The sequence below is a fragment of the Spermophilus citellus genome (assembly GCF_964194105.1).
Source record: "Spermophilus citellus genome assembly, chromosome: 10".
NCBI lineage: Eukaryota > Metazoa > Chordata > Mammalia > Rodentia > Sciuridae > Spermophilus > Spermophilus citellus.
This window is the reverse complement of record NC_138197.1, coordinates 23835479-23860095: the sequence shown is the minus strand read 5'-3', so window position 1 is coordinate 23860095 and position 24617 is coordinate 23835479. Positions and strand designations below refer to the sequence as shown.

The 24617-nt window shown below is 41.3% G+C and overlaps 1 protein-coding gene across 31 annotated transcripts in view; it reads right to left on the bottom strand.

Moving 5' to 3' along the window:
* Positions 1–23080, bottom strand: part of MICAL3 (microtubule associated monooxygenase, calponin and LIM domain containing 3) — a 200046-nt gene extending 176966 nt beyond the window's left edge. For 26 of the 31 annotated variants that reach the window (XM_081310944.1, XM_081310972.1, XM_081310969.1 and 23 more), the window contains exon 1: positions 22900–23078. The gene's annotated coding sequence lies outside the window, so the exon portion shown is untranslated. Of the gene's footprint in view, positions 1–20648; positions 20726–22899 lie in introns of all 31 variants that reach the window. The other 5 variants (XR_014024158.1, XR_014024159.1, XM_081310962.1 and 2 more) reach the window with 3 other exon arrangements.
* Between the last annotated feature and the right edge of the window lie 1537 nt (positions 23081–24617).

The following is a 24617-nucleotide window of genomic DNA, read 5'->3' as shown; positions in this document are numbered from 1 at the left end:
AAGCCATATCCCCAGACAGTGGTAACTGCTTAATAAATTCTCACAACTTTTTTACATTTGGAAAGTCAGAACTCCTCATATTTTCTACTTTTCCCTACTCAGGTTTTCTCTGCCTTCCAGTTTTATTCCCCTACTCCACTCCTCTACTCCTCAGTCACATGACTTATACTCATTTGTTCAGATTATATTCAAAGAAAAAAATTCAACACATTTATTCCAATTTAGACATGGACAAATGAGGCTCTGAAATAACACATTCACAAATCATCCCAACTGTGTCCCCAAAGGAAAACCCAGCATTCCCATCCACGAGTGAGTTATGAGATCCCAGACAAGGTCTCCTAAGCACCCCCAGGGTTTGTTCCCTCCTCTAGGAGACATAAGATCTACCAAGACAGAAAGACTTATCTTGCTCAAAGGAGGTAACAAATATGACAATCAACAGAACATTATTGTGTAAGTTAAAAATGTTTTCTATGGCTGGGCAAGGTGGCGCAGGCCTGTAATCCCAGTGGCTCAGGAGGCTGAGGCAGGAGGATGGTAAGTTCAAAGCCAGTTTCAGCAAAAGCAAGGTGCTAAGCAACTCAGTGAGACCCTGTCTCTAAATAAAATACAAAATGGGGATGTGGCTCAGTGGTCAAGTGCTCCTGAGTTCAATCTCCAGTACAAAAAAAAAAAAAAAAAAAAAAGTTTTATATGCATAGCTAAGGTATGTTGTAGGGATCAGGGTAGGAGATGGTTTAAGTTTTTCATTCTGGTCATGGCTCACATAATCTAGGATGCCTTTCTTGTTATTATTATGTGTTTTACTAAGGTAAATAAAGCTGAAAATCCCATAATTGAAAGGATTACAAGGGGAAACAACAATGCTGCATTTTCCCAACTTGTACTTTAATACAATCTCAATACATTTGTGTCCAACCCCAGCTGTTTCCAGAGGCCCAGCCTCCAAATCAATGTTTCATAGGCATCAATTTATGCCCAGTTATTTTGTTTTGTTAATCACAGGCGTAATAAAATGTTTTAAAGAGTTTTGTGGCTTTGTCTGTGCTTGCACAAGATTTTAAATTTCCAAATGCTAAAACAAAGTCACTAAACCTAAGTTTTAATATTAAAGAGTTATGAGACTGCTGGTTATTTAACTCTATAGACTTGTTGAATATAACAAAAACACCTGAAAGCATAGAAATCTAACAGGGAAATCTGAGTTTACTCAAGAACCAAGGGCAGATTTGACCACCAAAATTAAAAACTTGTATGCTTCAAGTCATAAACAATACCATTCAGAAAATGAAGGCAACCCACAAAATGGAAAAAAATTTGCAAATTGTGCATCTAATAAGGAACTTGAATGTAGTATATATAAAGAACCCTTTCAACTCAACTGGTAATCTAATTTTTAAGTAGTCAAAGATATGATACATATTTTTTCCAAATAAGACATATAAATGGTCAATAAATACATAAAAATAGCATAATTAATTATTCGGGAAATGCAACTTAAAACCATGATATATCACTTTCTACCTACTAGGATGGCTAGAATCAAAAATACAAATATGAGCTGGACATGGTGGCATGTGCCTATAGACCCAGCTACTCAAAAAGTTGAAGCGGGAGGATCACTTGAACCCAGGAATTTCAGATCAGTCTGGCAACAACCTTATCTCAGAAACCAAGCAACAAACTATAGGGGCTGGGGATGTGGATCAAGCGGTAGCACGCTAACCTGGTAAGTGCGGGGCGCTGGGTTCGATCCTCAGCACCACATAAAAATAAAATAAAGATGCTGTGTCCACCGAAAACTAAAAAATAAATATTAAAAAATCCTCTCTCTCTCTCTTTAAAAAAAAAAGACAATTATAAGTGAGTGAAAATGTAGAGAAATGAACTCTCCTGTACTGTTGGTGGGAATATTAAATGATGTGGCTACATTGAGAAACAGTTTGGCAGTTCAAAATGTTAAATATATGTTAACCATATGACCAGGCAATTTCACTCCTAGGTAGAGACAACCAAGACAAATGGAAAAAGATACATCCATATACAAACATGAATGTCCTAGTAACAGTATTTAATAGATAAAGAAAGTGTATATTTATGAAATAGAGTAATACTCAGCCATAAAAAGGAATGAAATCTGACCCTCACTCCAACATGGATAAACCTTGAAAACAGTATGCTAAAGTGAAAGAAGCTAGTCACAAAAGGACAAATATTGCATGACTCCAGTTATATGAAATGTCCAGAATATCGAATCTATAGAGACAGGAAACAGATGAGTTGTTGCTTAGGGCTATGGGGAGGGGATAAGTAAGGAATGACCATGGGTACAGGGTTTCTTTTGGGAATCAGAAAAATATTCTAAATTGGTTGTGGTGATGGTTGTACAATTCTGAATATACCAAAAACCACTGAATTATACAATTTAAATAAATGAGCAATGTGGTATGCAAATTGTTTTTAAATGTATTTAAAAAGAAAAAAACAGGTCAAGGCTGGGAATGCTGTTCAGTGGTAGAGTACTTGCCTAGCATGCACAAAGTACTGGGTTCCTCCCCAGTACTGAAAAAATAAAAATATCTGATGATGCCAACTATGTCTTCTATACTACTGTATTCTCATAAGTAACACAATGAGTATATAGTAGGTATGAGGTAGATATACAGTAGGTACTCAATGTTGGTAAAATAATAAAAACTGAGATATTAAGTCTCTTTACTGAAGATTTCATCAGAGGAATTTCCACTGCATTCAGTGACTTCTGCACGGCAGTTCCCACCTAGAGGGAACAGGAACCCCAGTAGATGAAGGGGATAAATCGGGAAGTAAAGATAGCAATGGCTTTGGGCAAAGGTGGGGTGTTCTTCTGGGGTCCCCAGACTCTCCCAAACTACTATCCTGTCTTGTCCATATGGCCTTCTCCACCTGCAACTAGAATTAACAGCTTCCACCACAATATTTTGGTCAAACCTACCTTGTAACTGTATACTCTTTACATGCCACCGCCCATCATGAAATACATTTCTAGAGGGCAAGGACAAATGTAAAATTTATGGCAAAGTTCTACACACAATAAGTGGACAATTCATATAGGGTGAACGTAAATATTTCCTTCACAAACAAAATACAACTTTAACAAATCTTTTCTGCAGTCTTTAAGTGTCTCTGGGAAGTGAAGGGCCTACCTGCTTGAAGGCAGAATCCTCAGATTATTACATGACCTACAACAAGCACCCATACACTCTGGCCCATACCCACCTCCCCCTACCCCCCCCACTCCTACCTCTTTCCCATTTATGATTATGCTACAGTCACATGAGCTGCCTATAAGACCCTCCAGCCTGTATGCCTCCTCCCAGCCTCACACACATAGTGTTCACCTCCCAAGGACCCTCGATTCCTGCTTAACTTAACTACCACCTTCCCTGGGAGGCATCCCTAACTCACCCCAATAACTCAAATCAAGCACCTAGTCATGGGGCTGGGTTGTATCTCAGTGGTAGAGTATGTTGTGCTTATCATGCAAGAGGCTCTCAGTTTGCTCCCCAGCACCAAAAAGCACTTTGTCATGCACTCTCTTCACATTGTAGGTGTCTGTTCTTTCCCTAGGAGATACTGTGAAACCCATGAAATCAGTATTTACCTCACTGTGATGGTATGCTGATAAATAGTAAACATACATGTATATATATTTATATGTACAAATATTATTATTTCACTGATATATAAATGATATATAGCACACAACAGTAGCAATAAATATAGTAATAAAATGTCAAGTCTTTATTATAAATTCCATATAGCCAATTGATTCTCAGTGAATATTTTCATAGATTTTGTCTATTTTTTGCTCAACTCAACCTATGGATACTATTGACAAATGAGTGAATGACAGCTGATATCCACTGGGGATATCAAGAGCTGGGGATGTATGTAGTTCCGTGCTAGGGCACTCACCTAGCATGCGCAAGGCCCTGAGTCTAATCCATAGCACTGCAAAAAAAAAAAAAAAAAAAAAAGCAATACGAGAACAACGTCTTTGCTGAACTGGACACTAGTTTTCAAACACTAGAAGAATACTTACTTGATTTTTTAGTGCTATTTACCAATGGTTCCAAATACAAAAACACTTTTAAGTTTAAAATGTACCATCAACATTTTCTCCATTACATTCTTAGATAATGAACCAAGTTCTGATGTGTAGTGCTCGCTGATTTCTACAATCTCAGCATGACTAATGTCAAGGCACCAACTTGCCATCTCTGAGCACAGACATGGCAAGAGATGCTCCATAGTACACTGTTAACATTTCTACCACAAATGCAACAGCATAGGTAATACCAAAAGAACCAGAAAGGGATGTGTGTTTAGGGGTTTGGGTGTTTGTTTGCAGAACTGGGGATTAAGACCAGGGCCTTACACATGCTAGGCAAGCACTCTAGCCCTAAACTACATCTCCAGCCTTTTTAAATTTTATTTTGAGACAGGATCTCACTAAGTTCCCCAAGCTGGCCTGGAACCTGTGATCCTCGTGCTTCAGCCTCCCTAGTAGCTAGGATTACAGGTGTGCACCACCCCAACTGGCAAGTGATGAGTTTTGGATATCAATAACTCTTGTCTTATAATCTTCCCTATGACACATTATTTTCTTAAAGGGATAGGGTAAGTCTTTTTAATACTTAGCCCAAGTTCAAATATAAGATACCTTAAATTAATCATCCCAGGGTTACTTTTTCTACAAAACACTCAGACAACTGGAAAGAGAATTAGCCTTCAACAGCCTGATTTGTCTTAGCACTCTGGGTGGTATTATTCACAGAATATTCCTGAAAGCTCATGAATTCTGGCTCCAGATCTGGCAAGAACAGAGCCCAGCAAGTATCACCAGGCCCAAGAGGGCCTCATGCATGAGAGCATCTGGGAACTTACCTGCTCCTCAGGTCTCTTCTGGCTCAGTCTGGGAACTCTTAATGTTAAAACTTTTCACACTATTACTGCTCTCCTCCCTTAAAATTAAAATCTTCCATCCCTGATCTATACACCTCTCCCAGTGTTTCTGCAGATCTTCCCTGTAGCCCCAGGCTGACCTTGGTCCTTGATTTCCACCATTCTCCCTACTCATTAACAACCAAGATTCTGAATCCCATCTCCTGTAGTCAGTCGACTCCTAAATCCACATTAGGCTCTCTGCATGGTCACCTCTGATAATCTTCAAGACAAGACCTAAAGCATTCCCTCAACTACCAATCACAGTGTACTTCAGATGTGTACCTCTCAATGCTTAAGCCTCTAACAAACACAAGCCTGTCGTGTGCCTGCTCTAAGAATGAAGAGAAGACACTATCCACATCAGCTGGAATTTGGTGGAACTTTACCTTCTGTAGACTAACACGTAAAAGGATGGAGGTAATGTTCCATCTTCCCAAGCATAAAACTAAAGCTGAATTTGCTTTTGTATAGATTACACATGAAGAAGAAGGCACTGCTTTGAACAGCCTTTGAGACTTCCTTCCCCATCTTCCTTTCCCTATCCCCATCCCAAGCTGTTCATTCAAGATCCCACTTCCATGTCTTCTGAGTATCCCCCTTCCCCCATTTCTGGTTTCTATCTTGTCCCTATCATCTTCCAGTGAACCATTCCTAACTGCCCACCACAGGCCTTTCTGGCCTCCAGTCCATATTCCCTAAACACGTTTTATATCATGCCACCCTCTCATTTAAGCACCTTTTCTTGGGCTGCGGGGTATACCTCAGTGGTAGACAGTTTGTCTAGTATGTATGAGGCACTTGTAAAAAACAAGCAAAAAAACAAAACATCCTTCTATTAAGGCACTCTATCAAAATCTAAGAGAATATTCCTGTTATGAGGAAATAAACACTGAAGTATTTAGGAATCTAGAGGTACAATATCTAAACTACTCACAAGTGATTCTGGGGGTAAAAATCAACTATGGATTTTAGTGAAAGGCAAACTGGAGTTCCTTGTATAGTTTCACACCTTTCTAATATTACAACAAAAATAAGTAACAACAACAACAACAACAAAAAGGTCCAAACCCCCATATCTTAGCATCGAAGTTTGGTAACAGCTCCTTTTTTTAATCACTTCAGCACACTAGTCTGTGATGGTTACACCTCACATGTTGAGTTTTTTGTTTGCTTACATCTTGTTTTTGTCCTCTTTTCACCTAGACTCAGGATTTCCCCTGCTCCTCCCTGCCAGCCCACTTCCTTTACTGCTCCAGAGCCAGTTCCTGACTCACTTCTTCCAGAGGTGCTAAAGAAGAAGGAAAAGAACACTAATCGTCTGCTACCAGCTCTGAGCACTTAGGATACATTCTTTCATCTACTTCTAACAACTGTACTAGGAAGGCAACAGCCAGAGATCTAATGAGATCAAGACATTGATCTAAGCCACTAAGTGCAAACAGGAAAGGAAACCCAGGTGGGTTCTGCCATCAACAGTGCTGCCTACAACTCATTGCTTCCTGATGCCTTTCCAGGCCAACTCACCCCAGCCTGTTCACTCATTCAACACTTCCTCATCACTTACTTTGTCCCAGACCCTGTTCTAAATGCTAGGGAGCTGTGGAGAATAGAAGAGATGATGTTCTCTGATCTCATGAAGCTTTCATTTTAGCGGAAGGAAACAAACAAAAGCTGTATTTATCAAACACATTAATAGCACTTACACCATGTCAAGTGTTATGCTAAGCATCTTATAAATAAATGTTAATTCATTTAATGCTCATAAAAAGTTTATGAGTTAGGTATTATTCTTTTTTTTTTTAAAGAGAGAGTGAGAGAGGAGAGAGAGTGAGAGAGAGAGAGAATTTTTAATATTTATTTTTTAGTTCTCGGCGGACACAGCATCTTTGTTGGTATGTGGTGCTGAGGATCGAACCCGGGCCGCACGCATGCCAGGCGAGCGCGCTACCGCTTGAGCCACGTTCCCAGCCCAGGTATTATTCTTAACAAACGAGGAAACCAAGGCCAATCTACCCTGGTCACACAGGTAGTAAATGGTGAAGACAAGACTTAAACCCAGGCAGTCTAATCTGGCTCCAGAGCTCTGGCTAAGAAGCCTCTCAGTAAACATAATTAAATTACATGGCATGCTAAGGGGTGTCAGGTGTTTTGACAAAATGGAAAATAGAAAGCAAGGTAAAGGAAATCTGGAGTACTAGAGGGAAGGGGGCATACTGAGTTTTTTTTGTTTTCTGTTTGACATAGGCCTTACTGCATATCCCAGGCTAGCCATCAACTCCTAGGCTCAAGTGATCCTCCTGCCTTAATCTCCCAAATAGCTGGGGCTATTTGTGCATGCCATCACACTTGGCTTTATATTGAGGTTTTATTTTATTTTATTTTATTTTTTATTTTTTTGGTACTGGGGATTGAACTCAGGGGCACTCAACCACTGAGCCACATCCCCAACCCTATTTTGTATTTTATTTAACAACAGTGTCTCAGTGAGTTGCCTAGCACCTCACTGTTGCTGAGGCTGGCTTTGCACTTATGATCCTCCTGTCTTAGCCTCCCAAGCTGCTGGGATTACAGGTGTGTACCACAGTGACCAGCTATGTTTAAGTTTTAAACTGGTCAGCATAAGGTTTCATGGAGAAGATAACATGAGCAAAGATAAACAATATCTTGGGGAAGAGTGGTTTTTTAATTAAATTATTTATTCATTCTAATTTGTTATCATGATGGCGGAACGCAACTCATTTCATATTACACATACAGAACACAATTTTTCAAGTCACTGATCGTACACAAAGTATTTTCACACCATTTGTGTCTTCATACACGTACTTAGGGTAATGATGTCTAACTCAATCCACCATCATTCCTACCCCCTGTCCCCCTCTTTCCCCTCCCTCCCCTTTACCCTATCTAAAGTTCCTCCATTCCTCCCATGTTCCCACCATCACCATTATGAGTCAGCATCCTCATATCAAAGAAAACCTTCGACCTTTGGTTTTTTGGGATTGGCTTTCTTCACTTAGCATTATATTCTTCAACTTCATTCATTTACCTGCAAATGCCATGATTTTATTCTCTTTTAATGTTGAGTGATATTCCATTGTATATATACCACACTTTCCCTGTCCATTCACCTACTGAAGGGCATCTAGGTTGGTTCCATAATTCAGATATTGTAAATTATGCCGGTATAAACATCGATATGGCTGTATCCCTGAAGTATGCTGTTTTTAAGTCTTTGGGATATAAACTGAGGAGTGGGATAGCTGGGTCAAATGGTTGTTCCATTCCAAGTTTTCTAAGGAATCTCCATATTGCTTTCCAGATTGGCTGCACCAATCTGTAGTCCCAGCAATGTATGAGTGTGCCTTTTCCCCCACATCCGACAACACTTATTGTTGTTTGTATTCTTGATAGCTACCATTCTGACTAGAGTGAGATAATTTTGATTTGCATTTCTCTAATTGCTAGAGATGTTTTTTCATATATTTGTTAATTGATTGTATATCCTGGAAAGAGTGTTTTTGAGAGAAAGAAGGATCTGTGCAAAGGCCCTGAGGCAAAGGAGTGCCAGCAGCATTGGAGAAACAGACCAGAGAAGCTTGAACAGAGGGAGTAAGGAGACAGTTATCACTGCCTTTGGGCAGCATAATACTCACACATAGTACCTGATTCTGAGTATCTTCCTGTTGCTCACTAGCTGCTGTTTTATTATTTATCTAGACCTGCTAGGTGAACTCTGAATTCTGAGAACAGAGCCTGTGACCTCTACTCCCTTTCCATGTCTTTGGTACTGTTCATTTGAAGTTGATGTTTTTCCAATCTATCTGCCTTGCCTTGTGGTTTCCATGAACTACAAAGTCCAAGAAGATGAACAGTCCTGTCAGGGCAACTCTGTCATCCCTGTAAGTACAGTAATGGTAAGCCATCTCTTCTATCTGTGTTAAGGAAACAGCATTTACATTCTGTTTCAAAGCATACCTGCCTGATTTTATACTCAAATTTCATCCTCAGTGTATCCCTTTAAACAGCCAGCATCTATTTGACAAATGACAAAACTGTGAACAGAACCACTACTCCCTGGAGTAATGGTTTTAATACGTGGACTGGGACATCAAGGAATCAGAGGAACTCACACTTTTATTCCCTTTGATGGCCCACCTACCCTCACCCAAGGCCCAGCAGAGGGCCTTATCCACACTAAAGATGCTGACGCCTCCTGACTCTTGGGTGTCAGATGTCCTGGATCACAAGAATGGGCTCTTGGATGTCAGATGTCCTAGATCACAAAAATGGGCTCTTAAAAAATGTCAGTATGGACTGAACACAGTGAAGGGTCCCAAACACATCCACAAAGGCTTAAGGTTTGCAAAAAGCACTTAGTTAAGTGACAGAATTTAGCTCAATGTCATAAGTCATTCACTTTATGCTGAGAAAAGAGCCTCCCCTTTATTCCTTTCTCACCATGTGCACAATATCCAGATTCATTTGCTACTCAACCACACAAGCTACTCATAAGGAATTGAAGAATATGCATTGAACACTTCCCTATTTCTGGTCTCAGTCTTTTAAAGTACTAGAAAGAAAATCCAATCGAGGTATGGTGACACATGCCTGTAATCTCAGCAACTCAGGAGGTTGAAGCAGAAAGATCACAAGTTCAAAGCCAGCTTCAGCAACTTAGCAAGGCCTTAAGCAACATAGCAATACCCTGTCTCAAAATAAAAGATAAGTTCTCCATTTGTGTGAATGAATCAAAATGCATTCTGCTATCATGTATATTTAGAACAAATAAAAAACAATAAAAAGGGCTAGGGATGGGGCTGGGGTTGTGGTTCAACCTTGCACGTGGAGGTCACTGGATTCGATCCTTAGCACCACATAAAAATAAAAAAAAATAAAGGTGGGCTGGGGATGTGGCCAAGTGGTAGCGAGCTCGCCTGGCATGCGTGCGGCCTGGGTTCGATCCTCAGCATCACATACAAACAAAGATGTTGTGTCTGCCGAGAACTAAAATACATAAATAAATATTAAAATTCTCTTTCTCTAAAAAAAAAAAATAAAGGTATTGTGTCCAACTGCAACTAAAACAAAAAGGGGGGGTGGTGAGGGATATAGCTCAGTGGTTAAGTACCTCTGGGTTCAATCCCCAGTACCCTGCCCCGCAAAATCTATTTTAGCCCCAAATGAGAAATTAAAATTGTTTTTTTCTTTTAGTTGTTGATAGACCTTTATTTTATTTATTTATATGTAGTGTTGAGAATCGAACCCAGTGCCTCACACATGCCAGGCAAGTGTGCTACCGCTGAGCCCCAGCCCCAGCCCCCAAGTCAGTAATTGTAGGATGCCTTTCTCTATAATTTAAGATTGCATCAAAACAAGTATCCTCCAAAATGAACTTTATCTGTAACCCCAAACAGGTGGGAAGCATACTTCCCTGTCACCTCCTGTCCAATGCACCTGGAGGCTAAGGAAACAAAGGCAACTGGTACAGTGACATGCTTAGAGAGACGTCTACAACAACTCATATGCTGACAGATGTCTGGAAGCATCTAAAGCATCAGTTATCTCTAAGGTTTTCTCCAGAATCAAGTCCATGTGGAAACAAGGCCAACTTTACCAAGTGGGTTGGGAGGCACCTAACCTGAAACTTCAGCTCTATCTGGGGATCTTCCCTCTCTTTATCTCCTCTATCTAATCAGTGTTCTCTTCCAAAATGTCTCTGGCACCAGGTCCCTTCCTCTCTATTTCAACTGCCAACATCTAGTTCCTTGTCATGTCACATCTGAATTATTATCAATTGCTCTGGGGTAGGCAAACTCTACCCAATGGAAAATCCAACCTCTAAACAGAGAATGGTTTTTACATTCTAACTTGGGGGGAGGGGGTTCAAAAGACTATCTCATGACATGGGAAAAGTATATGGAATTAAAATTTCTGGCTAATGAGGTGGTGGTAAGATGGCAGACTAGAAGGAAGGGGTATTTCTTGTAGCTCAGCAACTAAGGATTCAAGCAGTGGGACTACTGCTTCTCTGCGAGGTGGGTGAAAGAGGGATTTTACTGAAACTCAATACTGGATGGCCAGAGTGCCTTAGAGACTTAAATTTGGAGGGTACTTTAAATAAGGATAAGGGACAAAAATTGAGCTGGGCTACTGGTGGGAGCAGTGGAACTGGCACACAAGGACAAAAAAAGTTGAGAAGTACTACTGACAGTTCTAGCGTGGAAAGTCCTGAGATCAGAGGGGCAGCCTGCCCTAGGCAGATCCAGAGGCTACTAGGCCATAAACAAAAGCCATCCTCATTAATTTCCACATTATCTGTGGCCATTTTCATACTACAACCACGGAGCTGAAAGGCTACATCAGACTACATTCAAAGGCTGCATTCAGCTCATTCAGCACATTTACTTTCCTGATCCTTTACAAAAAAGTTTGCCAACCCCTTCCATAGGGAGCTTGCTAACATTCATCTCTCCTGCCTGGTTAACTGACCTAAAATATTACTTTCGTGCTACTGTTCTGAGTTCTAACTCCAATGGACTCCCCACTGCCTAAAAACTGTCCAAGCATACATGAGACCTAGGAAATAAACTTCACTTTCAACAACAACAACAAAAAAGCCCAGAAGGAATGCCTCTGTTCATGCTATTCTCTGCCCTTTAGAAAAAGTTTTTCACTTTCGACTGCTAAGCTTGTCATTAACCTATCTTTCAAGACTTTGGGAACATTTCCTGGTTCCCTCTCCTTTGCTCCCATAGCACCCTATACTTACCCTCATCATAGCTCTTACCACACTGAACTGAAATCATCTATTTGTGTGTCTGTCTCCTCAGCTACAGTAAGATTCCACACAGCAAAAAGGAACGCATCTTACTCATCTCCCAGCACCAAGAGAGAACCTGGCACAGCAGTTCATAAATCCTGATTTCAGCTCCAACCCAGCCAGGCTGCCTCCTCACTGCCCCCGAATACAATGGGCTTACTCTCAACCCTAAGCTTTTGTTTTACCAGCACCCCTTCTTCTTACCTAGACAGTTCTACCAATGACCTGGGTGGAACACGGTTCAAATTAATCTTCTATGTAAGCCCAAGGCAGTCAGTGTGGACCAAGGATCAAACCCCAGGCTCTCCCATTCATGTGCTAAGTGGACAAGATGCTGGTAGCTCTGGGTCCACACCTATAAGTACAGATGGCACAGGACTGACAATGCATGTAAAGCACCTAAACCAGTGCTTGGCATAAAACAAGGTTTCAAAAGGGAATAATTACCATCCTTACACACTTCCCCAACTCTATAAGTCATTTTGTGTTTCATCACTTTTCTTCCTCTTACCTGTTGTATTAGTATTGCATCTTCTGAAGCAGGAACAAAATCATACACTCCTACAAACCTACCCCAGCCCTAATACACAGTACACTGCAGCACATGGAAGGGCCTAACAAATAAAAAAATAATAATAATGAATAAATTATCCCAGGAAATCTAAGGACTGCTAATAAGAAAAACAATGCAGAGCACCAGAGGATGAGGCAGATAGTAAGGAGACAGAGAAAAAGAGTAGGAAGGTAATTAGAAAGGTGAAGGCAGAGGAGTCAATCTTGGATGGGGCTGTCCAAGACACAGGCCAGTGAGTGAGGAAAGTTCTCCCTCTTGGAGTTGGTTCTGTTCACTCTTAACTATGTCTTTGTTTAACTTATTTATTATTATGTGGTGCTAAGGCTCAAACTCAGTACCTCACACGTGATAGACAAGTGCACTGAACTACAGCCCCAGCCCCTCACTCTTAACTATGCAAATGCTGCAAAGAAAACTGCTTCGGCTCACTGTACAGCCCGAATCCACATGTGCTCCCAGGACTGTTCCCTGGAAGAGAAGAAAACCAAAGCCCCAGTATTCCATTCCAAGATTCAGAAGCATGGTCAATAATGGTACTACCAGGGCTGGGGATGTGGCTTAAGCGGTAGCGCGCTTGCCTGGCATGTGTGCGGCCCGGGTTCAATCCTCAGCACCACATACAAAGATGTTGTGTCCGTCGAAAACTAAGAAATAAATATTCTCTCTCTCTCTCTCTCTCTCTCCTCTCTCTCTCTCTCTCTTTAAAAAATAATAATAATAATAATGGTACTACCAACACTTATGATGCTCATGGGCCTAGTTGAATTGTACATGTTTATAACCATAGAAGGTAAACAGGACTGTGAGGCCATCCATTTTATCAATGAGGAAACTGAAGCCCAGAGAGGTTAAGGGAATGCAACTGAGGTCACACAATCCAATAAATGATATACTACAATATAATCTGGTTGCAGAGTTCATACTTTTAACCATTACAGAACCTGATGTTCTTTTTTTTTTTTTTAAGAGAGAGTGAAAGAGGAGGGAGAGAGACAGAGAGAGAGAGAGAGAGAGAATTTCTTAATATTTATTATTTTTTTTTTAGTTCTCGGCGGACACAACATCTTTGTTGGTATGTGGTGCTGAGGATCAAACCCGGGCCGCACGCATGCCAGGCGAGCGCGCTACCGCTTGAGCCACATCCCCAGCCCCCTGATGTTCTTAATCTGAGTTAGCGCCACCATTTACCAGCTGAGGTCTCAGGCAAATCAGCTAAACTCACTTGAGCCTCATGTTTCTCAACTTGATAAGTGGGTATCAAATAGTTACCTGCTTAAGCTTCTTGTCAGGATTGAGAGACCCATATAATAAAGTGCATTTCTTTTTTTTTTCTTTTTTATTTTTTTTTTGGTACCAGGGATTGAATCCAGAAGTGCTTTAATATAGAGTCACATCCCCAGCCCTTTCGGTTCTTATTTTGAGACAGAGTCTCACTAAATTGCTTAGGGCCTCGCTAAATTGCTGGGCTAGCCTTGAACTCATGATTCTCCTGCCTCAGCCTCCCAATTTGCTGGCATTACAGGCATGAGCCAGTGTGCCTGGCAAAAACTGTATTTCTAAAGCAGACTCCAAATAGATTAGTTCACTTTCCTTTCCCATAGCCTAATGTAAGGTGAGGTTTTTAGCCAAATTCCTTGACCTCCTTTACTGTCAGGAACCCATCTATATGCCACTCTGGATTTTCCTGCCTATACCTATGCACAAGCATTTGACCTCATTAAAGCTTGCAAAGAGTCTAGAGACAAGCATGAAAGGCAAGCAACTGCACATGGAGCTGTGTGAGGAAGTACAGTTGCAGGTGGTGCAGACAACTACTGGCACACAAATAAATACTACATGAGCAAAGGCTGGGCCACTCAGGTCCTACCAACACACACCCTGACAGCCTGTGACACAACCTAGTTCTTTCTGGCACACCTACAAGTCCAAACGATAGGCCCAGGAAGCTGCAAGGGCAGAGTCCAGTAGCATCTGTGTCTCTGAGGCTGTATGTGTTATAGGTGGACAAAGAGGGGGAGGCACATTAAAAACAACAAGCAGCCATTTCCACCAGTGGTAGAAGATCAGATGCCTAAAAAATAAAAATAAAATAAAACATATATACAAAAATAAAACATTTTATTCCTAGAGAGAAATTATGCTGCAAAATCCCTTTACTGTGGGCTGGGGTTGTAGTTCAGTGGTTGAGCACTTGCCTCGCATGTGTGAGACACTGGGTTCGATCCTCAGCACCACATAATAAATAAATAAATAAATAAATAAATAAATAAATAAATAAATAAATAAATAAATAAAACAAAAATATTGTGTCCATCTACAATTAAAAAAATATTTAAAAAAATTTTTTTAATTCCTTTACTGTGAAAATTCCATTTACAAACAAGTAGTAGAGCTACCTTTCCATATATCGGCTTTAAGTTAATGAACCCACTCTGGGATCATTGGTTATGGATGGAAAGAACTTTTATTAGCATGTGGAAGTGTCCTCAATGTGATTACAAACTGTATCAACTGAATTAATACAGCAGGGAGCAGGGGTTAGAAGATGTTTAACTCATTTCCAGGTGATACACCTAATTTCTATTTGAATGAACCTGATCAAAGTGATCCAAAGGTCTTGGAAAATAAAAGAGGAGAACAAAAGCAAAACTGGGTCTCACTAAGTATAGCCAGCAGTAAGAGGTCCTAGTCCTTTTTCTACATTACATCAGCTTCCAAATTTAGTCCATTTGAAAGAATAGGACAAGAGATGGAGAAATGCTACCAATGTCACCACAAGAATACAACCAGTCTCAGAGGTTAGAATAGGCCGAGTAATGTAGTTCTAGAGTTAGAAAGATGATATTGAGGTAATATGGTCAATCTAAGCCCCAAAGCTAAAATGAAGTGCCTCCACACCCAACATTGTTCCACCACTGTCAGAACACCTAGGAGAGGCACAGGTTGGCCGCACACTCTTCTAGGAAGGGCTGCCCTGTACTGAAGCAACTGTACCTCATATTGGTAAGCAATGGCTCAGCAAGGATAAGAGTACCAAGCCCAAAAGATCTGCAGTGCTGATGGGCTCAAGGGAGACTGTGGTAAGGCTAGATAGCCCCAGCCAATTCTGTAATCAACATGCAGGTCTGGGTTTCAGGGAAGAGCTTCAAAACAATCTTCTGTTTGCAAAATACAAACACATCAGAAACAACAGCCACGGGGTAGGTAAATTATGGAAATTCTCAATTATATGCATAAGAGATAAACAAAATTGAATCAAGAAGAATACTGTGCTAATTAGCATAAACTTTCTTACTATTCAATATTCAGGGTTCCCTACCCAGTTAAGTCACTTGTCACAACAAACTATGGTGTACTGCATTTGTGTCTGTGCCGCTAGAAATATAACTTTTTGTAGGCAAAAAAAATTTTATTATATGCCACTTGCCTTATACATAAGGAGCTCGGGCTGGGGTTGTGGCTCAGTGGTAGAGTGCTTGCCTTGCATGCATGAGGCACTGGGTTCGATCCCCAGCACCACATTAAAAAAAAAAAAAAAAAAAAAAAACTAAATAAACAAAATAAAGGTATTATGTCCATCTACAACTAAAAATAAAAAGAAGAGAAAACCTTATAGATAAGGGGCTCAATAAACCTGCATTGAAAGAAAGTCCCAATACATAACTTCCTAAAGGTCTTAAGTTCTAAATGCCCTTTGCTCCCTGGCTCCATGAGGGTGGTGAAGGTCGATGGGCTTCCTGGTGCCCCACCCTCCCCACTGGGGCTAGACACACACTGTTCAGTAAATCCTGAGGGCGGCTGATTCAAATTTCTCCTGCCTCATACGGTCTTTTCCTCCCCATCCTTTTTTCTTTCACCCCTCAACATTTCATCTTATAGTGAAGTGATTAAATTTAGATGATTTAATCACCTTACTATAAGAGATTTGGAGTTATCCAGTCTATTAAATTTACTGATATATGGCCCTTAATCTCTCTGGAAGTCTCCCTATTGTAAAATGGCAGTGATAGCACCTAACTGAACACTAGAAATAAGGTGGACATATAAAGTACTTGGCCCAGTGTCTGGACCATCATAATACTCAGTAAATAATAACTTTTATGGGTATTCTTATATAATTGTCCCTTAGACCCCTGTCTAAAGGTATTTAAAATACCAAAGGAAGAAAGTTGATTTTTTTCCCACCAGACTTCTGCAAGGCTGGATTGGGGAACAGCCTATCTGTTTCGGAAACAAACTGACACAAATTCATGTCACTAGTTAAAATACTTCCTTTTTCCTTTTTCAAAGGGAAATAAATGACTGACCAGCCATGGCCAAACTGGGTAAAAAGTTCTATTTCAAAAGTTCATTTGCCAATTAATTATAAATAGTGGTAGGTTCCCTGAACTGACTCATTTTAAAAAAATCCATAAAGTAATTGAGCTAAAGCAAATAGGATTTGTTTGAGTTCAAAATCTTGGGAATCAGAAACCTACACCAGGCAAAAAAGTAGAGGAAGAGGAAGATTCCTTCAACATTTCTGGAAGCAAGGCTAGGCTCAACACTTTATGAATCCCATAGCACAGTCAGTCCCAGGTACCCTTATGTTGTCCTAAGAGCCCCTTCTGGGAAGTGCACCTGGGCCTATGTCCTCCTCCAAATACTTCAGAATTACTCCTGACTGTCCCGGGAAATATGCCAGGAACATTTAAAGGAATCTGAAATTAACCAACATCTATGTTTTTGGTAGCTTTTCAGAATGAAGAGGCGGAAGATGTAAAGAGGGTTCTGAAAAGAGCAAAGAATGACACCAGGATAGAAAGAGCCCTGAGAGAGTCTGTCCAACCCTGGAGAGCACAACTTCAGAGTCAAATACCTGAGTCAGAATTTTGAGTCCACCACCTTCTATAACTCTCTGGGCCTCAATTTTCTTATATATGAAACTGGAACAGCACCTACCCTCTGAGGACTAAGTGCGTCAGGACACATAAGCACTCAAAATAGGACCCTATGCAGACAACTATTTCCAGTGTCTGTCCACTGCTGCTGTTGATCACAACTGCCCTTAGCTTAGGGAAGCTGCTCTGACAACCTTTTTCCCTTTTCCATTCACAAACCCAACAATCCTCAATGATCAGAAGCTTTAGAGGAGGAGTCAGGGGAAGAGCAGGGAAACATGGAGGAATATTAACCTTGGTGAGTTGGCTTTTTGTAGGCCAGGGACAGCCAATGGTAAGGAACTCTGGGCTACAGGTGTTGGGAGTGAGTACTCTTGTTCTTCCTGACCCTCTCCCCAGAGTTGGAAAGACATGGAGAGAGGTTGGAACCAATCAAAGTTTCACTTTGTCTTTGTATATTTATTTTAAAGCAGTAAGGAAAAGCCAGTAGAAGCTACCAGGTAACCACTCAGCTGTACTCTCTCTCTCTTCCCAGAGTTAACCAGGTCCAGTCCTTCACTGAATATACAATTAAATAGACACCTGCAGAGCCACCCAATGCAGAAAGACTCCTCTGCTAGACATCAGTCACACACCACACAAATTCACTCCTGTCTCAGCCACAGAGCTAGGCACTGCAGAGCAGTGCAGCGTTTGACAGACACTAAAAGGCTTGGTTGTTCTTGCCAAGGATCTTACTACTCAGCAGAGGCTCCTATCCTTCCTCTTCCACCAAGGTACAATCCCATAGTCCTACTTCTCCATTCTTCAATCCTTTTTTAAAAAGTTGTGGCAATGTCTCCTCTGTGCAACTCCATCTTGCCAATGACAAAAAAGTCAATGAATTGAATGGTTTAGGGAGATTGTTTCCTTGTTCTCCCTTCCAGCTTTTGGATAATGGTTCCTGTGTATCTAAAGATAACCAAAGACTACCCCCCAAGCAAACAGCCATGTACAACTGAATTCCACAAGGGAAGGGATATTGTTCTGCCCACTGGTATATCCAAGCCCCCAAGAGGTGTCTGACACATATTTTCACCCCATCAAACTCCACAGGATCAGAGTGGAATTCTGAAAAGAGGAACAAAAGACGACAGAGGGGTGACTAGAAGAAAGGGGAAGTCCACAAAGAGTTTAGGGAAATTTCCAAAAAAACATTCCCTTCATTCCCACAATGTGCTGCATTATTTGTAGAAGTTAAAAGACCAAAAGGCATCAGATTTTCAACTCTGTCATCTATACTTACTGCACAAACTTTAGGAGAAGTGCTACGCCTCCAGTTTTACAATTTCAAACATCAGCTTACGTTAAAAAAAGCGTGGACACTATAGATGGCCTCTGGGTTGGAACATCACTAATGTCCTCCGTCTACTACAGTTCTCTCTGATTTTCCCATCTGCTTCTATTAAATACTTCACATTCTCCAAATAGAGATGATTTTTCAGCTCTTGACTATTTTTCTTTTTTTTAAGTAATGACCATTCACCTGAATAGAGGACTATTTCTGGCAAAGGAAAAAAAAAACAAAAGTGTAAAAACTGTACTGCAAAGAAAACTAATGCTCCAGTCCACCCACAGACATCAGACCCAGGAAGGGTAGCATCAACAGGTGTTAGGAACTCTGAGAACTGCTCATTAGTTACCAGTAAAGCATGAAGTTGAGCAGACACACTTCGGAATCAGAAAGTCTAGGTATGAGCCCCAGCCTTGCTCTTGGTCAAGGGTCTCACTTTCACTCCCTTGTTCTGGGATCTCACCAAACATATCTCTGTCACTGTAAATTAGGTGATGTACACAAAGCCTAGCATAGGTTCCTGCAGATACACACTCAATAAATGTTGATTATTCTTAGCTATCTAATGATCATAAAAGCATAACAGTATGGTCTCTTATTTAAGTCTTTCAATGCCCCCCCCCAAAAAAGGTGTGGATGTGTGAATATGTATACTTTCCTCCAAAGGTATCAATGAAAGGTATCAATGAACCAAATACACATTGGTGTCCTGGTATTTAAATTTAAATGCCATTCTCTCCATCTACATTTCACTAAAATTGAAAAAAGTAATAAACCTTTTAAAAAGAAACTAAAAAACAGGGCTGAAGTTGTAGCTCCATGGTATAACACTTGCCTAGAAGTGTGAGACACTGGGTTCCATCCTCGGCACCAAAAAAAAAAAAATAAATAATATAAGAAGGAAAATCCAAGTCAAGTTCTAGTTCAAGGTCCAATTCACTTGCAACTTAGAGTGTAACATGTCACCTTCATTTCTTCATCTATAAAATGGGAATAATATACTGTTCTAAGCTCTGATGACCTCAGTGACAAATAAAACTCAATGAGATAAGAGGTGATGAAAAAGATTTCACTTAAGAGAAAAAAGCAGTTAAATCCAGAGCGTGATTAATATTCAAATGCCATGCCCAATATTATAAATCAATGATGGTTCTTACATTTCAAGAACATTAGGTCTGATAACCTTTTAATCTGTTCACATGAGCCTGCTATAAGCAGGAGGAGCTAAACAGCTGCTCCTTGCAGAGCTCAGCTCAGAAGTAGAGTCCATGAAAGCAGAAGAAGAGTCTACCCCTGCCTACAGGTCCAGCTTCTACTATCCTGTGCCACTTCTCAGATGCCAGCTCCAGAAGAAATTGGAAACTGGTTTTGATTCCATGTGGACATATTAAGCCAACGTTAACCAAAACACTCACCTGTGACACTACTAAAATGACCCAAAAAGAGTCAATTCTGGCATTTATTCTTGTGCACTGAGTAGTATTAAGACCTCTTCTAGGGCATGCACCATCCTTTCTTTAAAAATGCAACATATAAACCAGGAGGAAGACCTCAATTTTTCCTTGTTTGATTTTTACTTCTAGATCCAGAGGTGTGTTTCATTTAAAAGCCTACTATTAAAATACCAGGAGAACTGGAGATTAGCATAGGAAGGGGGAGGTGCTATTCTTTCTAATTTACTAAGGAAGCTGCATCCAGACAGAGCACCTTGGCACACACCTGTAATTCCAGCAGCTCAGGTGGCTGAGGCAGTAGGATGGTGAGTTCAAAGCCAAGCTCAGCAACATCGAGCTGCTAATCAACTCAATGAAACCCTCTCTCTAAATTAAACACAAAATAGGGCTGGAAATGTGGCTCAATGGTTGAGTGCCCCTGAGTTCAATCCCTGATACCAAAACAACAATAACAACAACAAAAAAACTGCATCCAATTTCATCATCCCCACAGCAGGTCTCCCAAAACAAAGGAGAAAAGGAAAAATTCACTTATCATTACTGCATACCTACTATGTGCCAAGTGAGCAGTATGCTAAGTATTTTTCCCTACCTTATTTCCAAAGGTGGTTCTCTCCCTCACATCTAAAAACACGAATATATCTTCTCAGGTCGGGGAAAAATTTCTACCTGGTGGTAAAGTTTTAAGACATTTCAAAATATTAGGACTGTAAAACACAAAAAGGAGCTTTGGCTGAGGAAACAGGTCCAAGTTCTAAAAGATTCTTTCTTTCTAAGAGAAACACTCAAACATCTTTCTTATAATTCTGAAATTAACTCATGCTATTTAATACACTATCCAAAAAATTTTAAATAAAAATTTTTTAAAAAATTTTATAACCTGGAGAACAAGAAAACTCACTGTTAGATTAAAATAACCTAGCCAATTTTCTGACCTGAGTACATGCGACAATCAGCTGTGGAATTTATAATATCCTCTTAAAGGCCCTTTAGAGATGTGCTCACAGGAAAAGGTGACCACAACAATGAACCCACATCTGTGTGGCCAGGTAATGAGAAGATGACACCTTCTTGCTGGCAATAGCAATTTGTAATAAGATGTCTTTCTCACCATAAAATCTAATTCACTCTCACTCCTGGGGTACAAGCCTAAATGATTGTCTATGTAGCAAACTGTCAAATGGAACCAAATTCACACTGGTGTTCTGGTATTTAAATTTAAATGCCATTCTCTCCATCTACATCTCATTTAAAATTGAAAAAAGTAATAAACTTTTTTAAAAGAAACTAAAAAACAGGGCTGAAGTTGTAGCTACTCAGCCTCACATAAAAATAAACACATAAATAAAGGTATTGTGTCCATCTACAACTAAAAAAAAAATTTTAAAAAGAAACTAAAAAATATCATCCACAATTCACCTTCATTTCTCGCATTAACCCATTTCATGTAAACCATAATTAATGTCTGCCTTAAACACCAACATTAAAAGAACATAAATGTGGCACACGCCTGTAATCCCAGTGGCTCAGGAGGCTGAGACAGGATCACGGGTTCAAAGCCAGCCTCAGCAACAGAGAGGTGCCAAGCAATTCAGTGAGACCCTGTCTCTAAATAAAATACCAAATAGAGCTGGGGATGTGGCTCAGTGGTTGAATGTCCCTGAGTTCAATCCCTAGTACGCCCCCAGAGGTGAAAAAAAAAAAAAAAAAAACAGAACATAAATGTGATTTGTATTCTTGGAAATTATTTCTCTGCATTCAGACTCCAGAGAAAAATTAGCCAAGATATTAGCCCATGACCCCTAATAGGATGAGGTACCGAGGTCATACCTGGGGAGCCTAAAGGACCCCTTCTTCCTAACAAACTATTATGAAAGGGCTGGATGATGCCATCCACACTGGGCTGAGATGCCAGAAACCTGCAAGTGGGTACAAGCCTAAATGATTGTCTATGTAGCAAACAGAAAGTCACATCTGGCTTTCTGAAACACCAGGCAAGCCCCAGATCTGTGTAGGGCTCCTCAAGGTGATTTTTAAACTAGGAATTTCTAGTGTGCCATGGAGACTTCCAATAGTGTTAACCACTTTCTAAGGCAGTTAAGGAAGGGGGGGGGCGGCCCTTAGATAACAGGCCTAAGTGGCTGCCATCACCCCATTCAGTCCACCATGAATAGAAAATTTGTGTTCACTCATGGACACCTGCCATAACGACCTCAGCAACTCACACACAGTGAATGCCAGACTCCAGACAAGGTATACCCAGAGAGGATTTTACCCTTGGAGGCTGGGAATCTTCTCAGAAGCCGCAGGGAGGTTCACAGCCTCTTCCCAAACCTCTGGACCCTGCTTAAGATGAATGATCTTTATCCCCGCAGCCCCTTGCCAAAAGTCTCCCCCAGCACATCAAATCCAAAGCACTCTCCCCAATACTCCCACAACAAGCGGGACTCCCATGCCTTCCCCCACTGTCCGCCTGACCTGGAACCGTGCGACCTACACAATCGAACTTGACCTAACATCCGACTCCCGGAGGTCAAAGACAGAGACCAGGAAGGGCAGGACACGCGAGGAGGGGGTTTCCTCGCAGGCGCTGCCACCCCGCGAGTAAAAGGGCTGGAAAGGGACGCCAGAAGGAGGCGCCAAGAGCCACCCCGGGGCTACAGCCCTACGGGCGGCCCAGGAGGGAGGTCTTTGGCCACATGTCCGATCGCAGTAGTCATTCGCGCCAGAGTCGCCGGCCGCGGCGAGCCCGGGGCCCCGGAAACCCCGAGCTCGGAGCGCAGATGGGATGCGGCTCCCTGAGACCGTTGAAACCGGTCGAGGACTCCAAGCCCCGTCCTCACCTCCGCCTCATGCTGCTGTGTCCCCCGGCGCCGGCGTCCTCGTGGCCGGCTGGGCCGCCCAGCCCTCTCCGGGACCCGCAGCTCCGCAACCCTGAGCGCCGGCCCGCAGCTTATAGCGCGGGCGGCAGCGGCAGCGGCAGCGGCAGGAGCAGCGGCGCCGCCGCCGGTGACTGGGCCTGGGCGGGCACATGGGAGGGCGGGGGCTGCGGCCCTCCAGAACCAACCACAGGACCCCAGCCCTGGGGGCGAGAGTGCTCAGTGAGTCTCTGCAGCTGGCACGGAATTCGGTCTTCAAGACTCTTTGGCTATCTCCAAACTAAGGTTTTACCAGGATCTCATGGATTATATACAAAAGGTAAAGGAGTGGAGCTGTTGACACTCCTTCCTCCTGTTTACCCCCTTCACGGTCCATATGGTACATTCCTCAAAGGCCTTTGGGGGAGGGAGAGAAGGAAGAGGTGATTGGCTGGGAATCTTGGAAGGGGGCGAGAAGCCACACAAAATGACCAATGGAAAAACAAGAGGGGCATATCAAAGCCTGCCAGATGCAGAGAAGAGAGGATGCATTTTAAAGGGGACTTGTTTGTTACTCAGTAGCTGCTATGAAACCAAACTAGATTTTTTTTTCCTTTATCTATCCAGAGGTGAAACAAAGAAAGTAATAGAACTTCAATTTGAAGGAAGAAAGAGATAAAATGAATATAAGAGAGAACTGAATCAAATATATTTATATGACTTTGAGTAGTTAAGTAAGTTCAATTCTTGGCCTCAGTTTCTCATCTATTCCAATGAGGATGTTGTACCACGGTTGATCTCTGATGTTTTGTGATCCTATCATCTTTGGCACAGGATTTGTAATATCTACAATTTCAGGCATGCTTCACCATCTTCTTTTTTTTTTTTTTTTTTTTTTTAAAGAGAGAGTGAGAGAGGAGAGAGAGAGAGAGAGAGGGATAGAGAATTTTTAATATTTATTTTTTAGTTCTCGGCGGACACAACATCTTTGTTGGCATGTGGTGCTGAGGATCGAACCCGGGCCGCACGCATGCCAGGCGAGCGCGCTACCGCTTGAGCCACATCCCCAGCCCAGCTTCACCATCTTCAAAGAACTTTGGTTGAAAGTAGGTAGACTTTCTGACAACAAATCCTTTATAGAGACACAAGATCAACCCCATTTTTTGTAAAGACAAATTTAGTATTCTGTCTGGGACCCTCATCTCTTAAAGAAAATCATTCTTATTATGGATACACAGACACTTCCCAATATCTTATTTTCTGCTCTCCAAGAATCAACTCTTCCTCTTCCTTCTCTCTTCCTCATAATCAGAGGAAGCTTCAATTAATAATTTTTTTGTCTGTTGAGCTGTCCAAAATTCCTGCCTTCAGCAACAAATTCCACCAATCAGTACTCATCAGGGTTGCTAAAGTGTGTCCCTATCTGAAGTCCATAACACACCACTCAACTATGCATGGCCAATAGTGCTTTCAGTCACATTGCATGTCAAATTCAAGACTGCAAAAATTCTTTGGTGGCCTACTCTATTTTAGAGCTTTACACAGAGCAGCTAGGCCTACATTTTGCCTGCCACACTTTGGACCAACTCTACTATATATATTTCATAATTGTTCAACCTCATATCATTTGATCACTTGACCTCCACCCAACCTGATAACAGATGTTTAAGACACAACCTTTCTAACAGTACCACTCCATGCCA